Source organism: Rhinopithecus bieti, unplaced genomic scaffold (assembly GCF_001698545.2).
Source record: "Rhinopithecus bieti isolate Rb0 unplaced genomic scaffold, ASM169854v2 scaffold_17010, whole genome shotgun sequence".
Lineage (NCBI taxonomy): Eukaryota > Metazoa > Chordata > Mammalia > Primates > Cercopithecidae > Rhinopithecus > Rhinopithecus bieti.
Window position 1 is genome coordinate 1,981,168 of NW_016808932.1, and position 8,152 is coordinate 1,989,319.

General features: G+C 48.0%; 1 long non-coding RNA gene across 1 annotated transcript in view; it reads right to left on the reverse strand.

Moving 5' to 3' along the window:
* Nucleotides 1-2,064: 2,064 nt before the first annotated feature.
* The window catches only part of LOC108539292 (uncharacterized), a 42,617-nt gene continuing 36,529 nt past the window's right edge, over nucleotides 2,065-8,152 (reverse strand). The window contains exon 3 of the long non-coding RNA XR_001888322.1: nucleotides 2,065-2,159. This is a non-coding gene — a long non-coding RNA (uncharacterized LOC108539292). The remainder of the gene's footprint in view (nucleotides 2,160-8,152) is intronic.

Sequence of the window (8,152 nt, forward strand, 5' to 3'; positions counted from 1 at the left end):
TGTCATGCAAAGATTGCACTTTTTGAATTATGTTAAGTTACACATGTTGTAAAATGAGAACTGCTCATGCTTTGAAAGAAAACCAGGTTCTTCGTGCGTTCTGTTGCCGTTGATTTGAATGGCTGCGCTGTATACGATGTGTCCAGAATGTCTCCAGAGCACTGATTCTGTGTAATGTTACTACCTATTAATGTGGGAGGAAAAAAGGTTATAGGTTAAACAAAGTCAGTCGACTCTATGGTGGTGTTTCTCCATACCTGTAACGCACAGTACTGTGCGTCGTGACTTTCTAAGAGAAGTGTGCAGCGTGTATGTCATCTTGATTATTAAACCCTGGAATTTCCCTCCCCTACACGCACGCACCATCCCCGGGGGTCCAGTGTTTGCAGACATGCTTTGAAAAGCTGTCTCAGCGAGACATCAGTTATGTCCAAAATGAGTTTACCTTAGAATCAGACTGGTTTTGCCAGGCGTCATGTTTGCAAACATTATCTACCTAATCAGATTTTGAAAGGCCAGCTTTCATGTTGCCTGCCTGAGACCTATAACAGATCCCCATTAGAAGCGCATTTACACAGCAGAATGATTTTATTGAGAAAACCAGCATTAAGTACTGTTGCCGGCTCAGTTTTCCATTGCATACTATCTACTTAAAGTCTCGTTCTCATTTTTCAACGTTTCAGTCTTTCTCCACGGAGAACACTGAGCAGAGCTGCCGTGTTGCAGGCTTTCTGCTGCTGCTGTCAGGTATCTTTGCTTTCCCCTCCTTAGTCCATACTCCCAAGTAAGTGAACTCAGACTACCAGCAACTTTTTAACTGAAGAGTGTCTGTGACCATGATGATCAAGATGCAGCTCTTCGTGTTTTTATTTTGTCTTTTTTTTGGAGGGAAGGAGAGACATCAGCTGGACAAAATGCAGAATTTGGATGTGGGACAATTGCTTTTTGGAGACGTGATTATTTTGTGTGGCATGCTAATTTCGAGCCGGGCACTGGCCTAATAGTCTTTGTAATCCTCCCAGCAATCCGTTGAGGCAGACGCAGATTAGTAAAGTTTTAGGCTTTGCAGGCCGCGTACAGGCTGTCGCATGTTCTCTGTTTTTAAAAGTGTCAACAACATTCTTAGCTCAAGGGCTGTACAAAAACAGGCTGCAGACGAGATGGTGCCCACAGGCCATAGTTGGCTGACCCGGGCTAGGGTGTAGGCACTTAGCATTCCACTCTATAAGGGGGAAACCCAGGTCATACTGCGTGTGCGTGGGTGGGACGCCGGATGTGGAATACAGGTGGTCCCTGAGTCGCCAGGAACCACTGAGCTCCAGCTGTTCACACCCACACGCTCCGGCGCAAGCAACTACCTCGCCATGGTTTAGCCTTGGTCTAGCTGCAACTTTAACCTTGAATGTTGCATTTCTGAAAATTTAGAATCTTGAAGGTAAAGGACATCCCTTCGGTGAATAAAATTATGTGCAATTATAGAATACATGTGTTATGGTCACGTAGCAATGACTGTATTAGGGCTATGCTAGTTCTGTAATAAATAGACCCGAAAAGCGACAATGGCTCAAACACCATAGAACTTTTTTGCTTCCATAATACTGGGCAGGGGAATGGGCTGGCAGGGCAGCTCCAGTGCAGGCATCAGAGACAGAGCACCCTGAGCCGTCTGTCTCCATCCAGCCTGAAATCGGGGGCAGCATGGAGGGCTGTGACCATCCGGGAGCTTCCATGAGCTGGGTGTGGAAGTGTCACCCCTTATGTCCACTTACATTTTGCATGGAGGCGGGAAACGTCGTCCAGTTGTGTTCTAGGAAAGGAGACAGAACATAGTGTGGCTAGAAGCTCTGGTCCACCACACAGGCCACTCCAGTGTGCTCCTCCATGGCAGGAAACAGCCACGGACAGTTAAGCCAGGCTGTCTGTGGGGACGGACACATTTCTCCAGTCTCCGGCTCAGTTGCCCCTGCCTCAGTAGCACATAGAGGCAGTGGAGTTCCCTTCAGGTGGCACTGCCTGTGTACACTCGGTCTCCACCGGAGATGGCTGCAGAAGCAGGGAGCAGACCTCACCGCGTGGGTCACGTCGCTAGCTCTGCCTCAACAGCCAGATCTCAAGGGCCCGGCCATGCCCTCTTTCCAGAGGAGGTGCCAAATGGTTTCCTGTGGGCCCGAAAGGAAGAGAAAAGGTTTGGTGGGCACCAACTTGTGTGTGCCTCGCCCCCAGAACCCTCCGCGGTCCCTGCATCCTCCTCGGCCCAGTTTTTCTGGGCCGTGCAAGTTCCCTCCATCGGCCCAGCGTGGCACCTCCAGGATCCCCCACCCCCAGTGCCCGTTCAGAGGTGAAGCAGGGACAGTAGCTGCAGTAAGAACTCCCATTTAGGGAAAAGAAAGAATGAAACAGAAGTTGCTGGTCTCTAGCAGGGATGAAATCCCACTGGCGGGGGACCTTGTTAAGACCCCTGCCCTTGTCATGGCCGGGGGTGACATTTCTTGCATAAGCCCTGACTCTGCTCTCTGGGAGGAACTCCCTGCCCTCTGGGAAGTTCTTGCCTCAAATCTCATCCTCTCTGGTCTCCTCAGAAGTGGGTGCCAGGTGCATCCTGCCTGGGTGCTGGCTGACTTTCATACTCCGCTTCCTGTTGGGTGCAGCTTTAGGGGCCTGTCCAAGATTTTTACTTATTTGTACAACAAGCTTATGATTCCTCTGGCAATGATTCCCTGTAAAGCTTAGCAGGCTATTAACCTATTGGTGCCAGTAATTGTAGCCTGTGTTCTTTTTCAGAACTTTCCAGCCTGCTTTATTGCCTCTTGGCTCTCCCCCCTGACTTAATGTGGCTGCCTTCATCTGATATTAACCAAAGGTGAGGCTCGCTGCTTAAGTGAAAAACGTTTTTTTTGTTGTTGCTTTTTGAGACAGAGTTTCGCTCTTGTTGCCCAGGCTGGAGTGTAGTGGCGCAGTCTCAGCTCACTGCAACCTCTGTCTCCCGGGTTCAAGCGCTTCTCCTGCCTCAGCCACCCGAGGAGCTGGGATTACAGACATATGCCACCACCCTCGGCTAATTTTGTATTTTTAGTGGAGATGGGGTTTCACCATGTCAGTCATCGGGCTGGTCTCAATCGCCTGACCTCAGGTGATCCACCTGCCTCGCCTTCCCAAAGTGCTGATTACAAGCATTTAACGGGCCTTTGTTGTTCGGTGATTTCCTTTGAGATGGAGTCTGGCTCTGTCACCAGGTTGGAGTGTAGCGGCACGACCTCGGCTCGCTGCAACCTCGGACTCCCAGGTTCCAGTGATTCTCCTGCCTCAGCCTCCCGAGTAGCTGGGATTACAGGCGTGTGCCACCACACCCAGCTAATTTTTGTATTTTTAGTAGAGACGGGGTTTCACCATATTGGCCAGGATGGTCTCGATCTCATGACCTTGTGATCCACCCACCAGAGCCTCCCGAAGTGCTAGGATTACAGGTGTGAGCCACTGTACCTGGCCTTTTTTTCTGAGACGGAGTCTTGCTCTGTCGCCCAGGCTGGAGTGCGGTGACGTGATCTTGGCTCACTGCAACCTCTGCCTTCTGGGTTCAAGCAGTTCTTGTGCCTCAGCCTCCCAAGTGACTGGGATTACTGGTGTACACCACCACTCCCAGCTAATTTTTGTATATTTAGTAGAGACAGGGTTTCACCATGTTGGCCAGGCTGGTCTCGAACTACTGGCCTTAAGTGATTCACCTGCTTCGGCCTCCCAAAGTGCTGGGATTCCAGGCACGAGCCACTGGCATGGCTGATTTTCATTCTCATCTCTTGTTGGTGTGCAGAAGCAGTGGCCTTTTCCATGTAGGACACCTGGGATTTCAGTCTCTTTTCCATTTTAGTTCTCAAACCAGCACATTTGTGCTTCACTCCTGTTTTTCTTGTCTTCCCTGGTGATAAACAACAGAGCAATCTACACACTGTATTCCTTGTCTCTTTTGGCTGCTTTCTCTAGACTGGCTACAGGGCCAGTGGTTCCACCTTGCAAATCCAAAGCAACAGTTTTACCAAATCTGACCCCCAAATAGAGCTCTCCAGCCTCGGCCTCCGGGAGGTGTTTCCTTGCCACTTGGCTGCTAGGCTAACACCATGGAGTTTAGAGTTTTGATACAGTGGTGCCCCCTCGATGATTTTGTTTGTTTATTATTATTATTGTTAAGTTTAAAGTGGGCTAATATTTCCATAGGAAGTTCTACTTCCTATTTGGCTGTGCAATTAAGAAAAAAAAAACTAAGAACAATGATTCAAGTCTTTGGGAGTGGGAAGAGCTACACGTCGTTTAGTAAATGCAGGGAAGGAAGTTGCCCAGAATACAGAAAGGAGAGATTTTGGGAGAATGAACTGGGCAGTCTTATAGAATCCTTGCATGGTTAGAATTTCCAGCTAGGCACAGTGGCTTGTATAATCCCAACACTTTGGGAGGCGAAGGTGGGGGGATCGCTTGAGGCTAGGAGTTTGAGATCAGCCTGAGCAATATAGCAAGACCCCCATCTCTACAAAAAATTTAAAAATTGGCCAGGTGTGATAACTTGCGCCTATAGTCCCCACTACCCAGGAGGCTGAGGCAGGAAGGTTGCTTGAGGTCAAGGCTTCGGCGACCTGTGATGGCGCCACTGCACTCCAGCCTGGGTGACAGAGCAAGACTATCTCAAAAGAGAAAAAAGAAAAAGAGAAAAAAAGAATTTCCACCTGCTTTTTTTTTTTTTGAGACAGTCTTACTCTGTCACCCAGGCTGGAATGCAGTGGCACAATCTTGGCTCACTGGAGCCTCTGCCTCCTGGGTTCTTGTGTCTCAGCCTCCTGAGTAGCTGGAGCTACAGGCGTGTGGCGCCACACCCAACTAATTTTTGTATTTTTAGTAGAGACGTGGTTTCACCGTGTTACCCAGGCTGGTCTCAAACTCCTGACCCCAAGTGATCTGCCTGCCTCGGCCTCCCAAAGTGCTGGGATTACAGGCATGAGCCACCGCGCCCAGCTCTCCACCTACTTTTTAAATGAAAGAATTCTAATAGAAATGTTCATATGCAAGTTACTGAATTTGGGAGAAATTCCTACTTTGAATGAAAGTTACAATTTTCCTATTTCCAAACCATTATAATCTCACAATCCTAGAATTCTTCAATAATCTACCAGTTTTTGTAGGACGATTTTCTCAGTTGTGGCTGTTACTGTGCAGAGGGTTCTGTGCCCAATATCTGTGCTGTCCTCCGCCCCAAGGTTTCTCAACCTTTTTTCCAGTATTGCCTGCTCCAGGAGGCTTTTTAGGTTACTTTTTTTCCTAATCACCCCCAACACCCGAAATTGTTTTGACTTTTTTTTATAGAGATGACATTCATCTTACAGGAAATTAACCGTGTCACTGGTATTTACTTCATGCACAATGTTGTCAGCCTGCACCTCTAGTTCCTAAACATTTTCATCACCCTAAAATAAAACCCCCAAGCCCATTAGGCAGTCACTCCCCATTCTTCCATCCCCCAGCCTGTGGCACCCACCAGTCTGCTTTCTGTCTCTGGATTTGCCTGTTCTGTGCATTTCATGTACATGGAATCACACACAAAGTGACTTCTATGCCTGGTTTCTTTCACGCAACATCGTGCTTTCAAGGTTCATCCTCTTTGTAGCATGTATTGGCACTTATTCCTTTTTATGGCTAAATATTTATGGATATACCACATTGTTTTGTTTTTATTATTTTTATTTATTTATTTATTTTGGAGACAGAGCCTTGCTGTGTCGCCCAGACTGGAGTGCAGTGGTGCAGTCTCGGCTCACCACAGCCACTGCCTCCTGGGCTCAGGCGATTCTTCTGCCTCAGCCTCCCGAGTAGCGGAGACTACAGTCACGCACCACCACGCTCGGCTAATTTTTTGAATTTTTAGTAGAGATAGGGTTTCACTCTGTTGCCCAGGGTAGTCTAGAACTCCTGAGCTCAGGTGATCTGCCCGTCTTGGCCTCCCAAAGTGCTGGGATTACAGGTGTGAGCCACCACACCCAGTCTATTTTATTTTTATTTTTTGAAATAAAAATTGTAGCCCAGGCTGGAGGGAAGTGGCACAGTCATGGCTGACTGCAGCCTCTGCCTCACTGCAACCTCCACCTCCTGGGCTCAGGTGATCTCCCACGTCAGCCTCCCGAGTAACTGGGATCACTGGTGTGCACCACCATGCCCGGCTAATTTTGTTCTTGTTTTTTGTTTATTTGCTTGCTTGTTTTGTAGAGATGGGGTTTCTTTATGTTGCTCAGGCTGATCTGGAACTCCTGGGCCCAAGCAATCTGCCTGCCTCGGCCCACATTTTGTTTATCCATTAAGCTACTGATGGACATTAGAGCTATTTCCCCTTTGAACTATTGTAAATAGTACTTCTGTGAGCCCTCCATGAAATGATTTTTTTTTTTTTTTTTTTTTTTTTTTGAGATGGAGTCTCTGTCACCCAGGCTGGAATACAGTGGCGCAATCTCGGCTCACTGCAAGCTCCACCTCCTGGGTTCACGTCATTCTCCTGCCTCAGCCTCCCGAGTAGCTGGGACTACAGGCGCCTGCCACCACGCCCAGCTAATTTTTTTTGTATTTTTAGTAGAGATGGGGTTCACCGTGTTAGCCAGGATGGCCTCGATCATCTGACCTCGTGATCCGCCCACCTTGGCCTCCCAAAGTGCTGGATTACAGGCGTGAGCCACCGTGCCCGGCTGATTTTTTTTTTTTTTAATTATTTTTTTCAGATGGAGTCTAGCTCTGTTGCCCAGGCTGGAGTGCCGTGGCACAATCTTGGCTTACTGCAGCCTCTGTTTTCTGGATTCATTTGATTCTCTTGCCTCAGCCTCCTGAGTAGCTGGGATTACAGGTGTGCACCACCACGCCTAGCTAAATTTTCTTTTTCTTTTTCTTTTTTTTTTTTTGAGATGGAGTCTTGCTCTGTCTCCCAGGCTGGAGTACAGGGGCATGATCTTGGCTTACTGCAACCTCTGCCTCCTGGGTTCAAGCGCTTCTCCTGTCTCAGCTTCCTGAGTAACTGGGATTACAGGCACACACCACTACGCCTGGCTAATTTTTATATTTGTAGTTTTGCCATGTTGGCTAGGCTGGTCTCGAACTCCTGACCTCAGGTGATCTGCCCGACTTGGCCTCCCAAAGTGTGCTAGGTTACAGGTGTGAGCCACTGTGCCTGGCCTAATTTTTTTACCCGTTTTACTTTTTTGTACTTTTAGTAAAGACGGGGGGTTTCACTATGTTGGCCAGGCTGGTCTCGAACTCCTGACCTCAAGTGATCCACCCACCTCAGCCTCCCAAAGTGCGGGGATTACAGGCTTGAGCCACCGTGCACAGCTCCATGAAATGTTAATGCCAAAGATAAACTACAACTGCTTATGTACTGTGTGTGTGTGTGTGTGCGCACTTTATGCATTAAAAGCATAAATACACATACTTTTTTGCACTCCCCCAATAACAAATTTTTGTCCCTTGGGGGCGATATTGCCCCATTGAAAACGCAAGCTCCACCTGGGCGGTAGTATTGGGAATAGCTGCTCTCTGTTCTTGCTCACTGGTTGACCACTGGTATCTTATCTTTGAGTGCCTTTTAATGTACCCACCTTTCTTGGTGCCAGGAGCTGTAGTAAATGCAGAAGTACATTTCTGTCGCTTATAAGGGCTAAAATGTATGTTCCAAAGACTTTTTTTGATATGTAATCTTTGCTTATTATATTGAGTTGACCCACCCCAGATCTCCTAAAATCTGTTACTAAAAATAAGGCCGGATATGGTTGCTCATGCCTGTAATCTCAGCACTTTGGGAGGCTGAGGCGGGCAGATCGCCTGAGGTCAGGAGTTCAAGACCAGCCTGGCCAACATGGTGAAACCCCGTCTCTAGTAAAAATGCAAAAAATTAGCTGGGCGTGGTGGCAGGTGCCTGTAATCCCAGCTACTGGGGAGGCTGAGGCAGGGAAAATCGCTTGAACCCAGGAGGCAGAGGTTGCAGTGAGCCAAGATCGTGCCATTGCACTCCAGCCTGGGAGACAAAGCGAGACTCTGTCTCAAAAAAAAAAAAAAGAAAAGAAAAGAAAGTGCAGTTCCAAGACATCCTAGGTAATGACTACCTTTTTTTTTTTTTTAGACGGAGTCTTGCCCT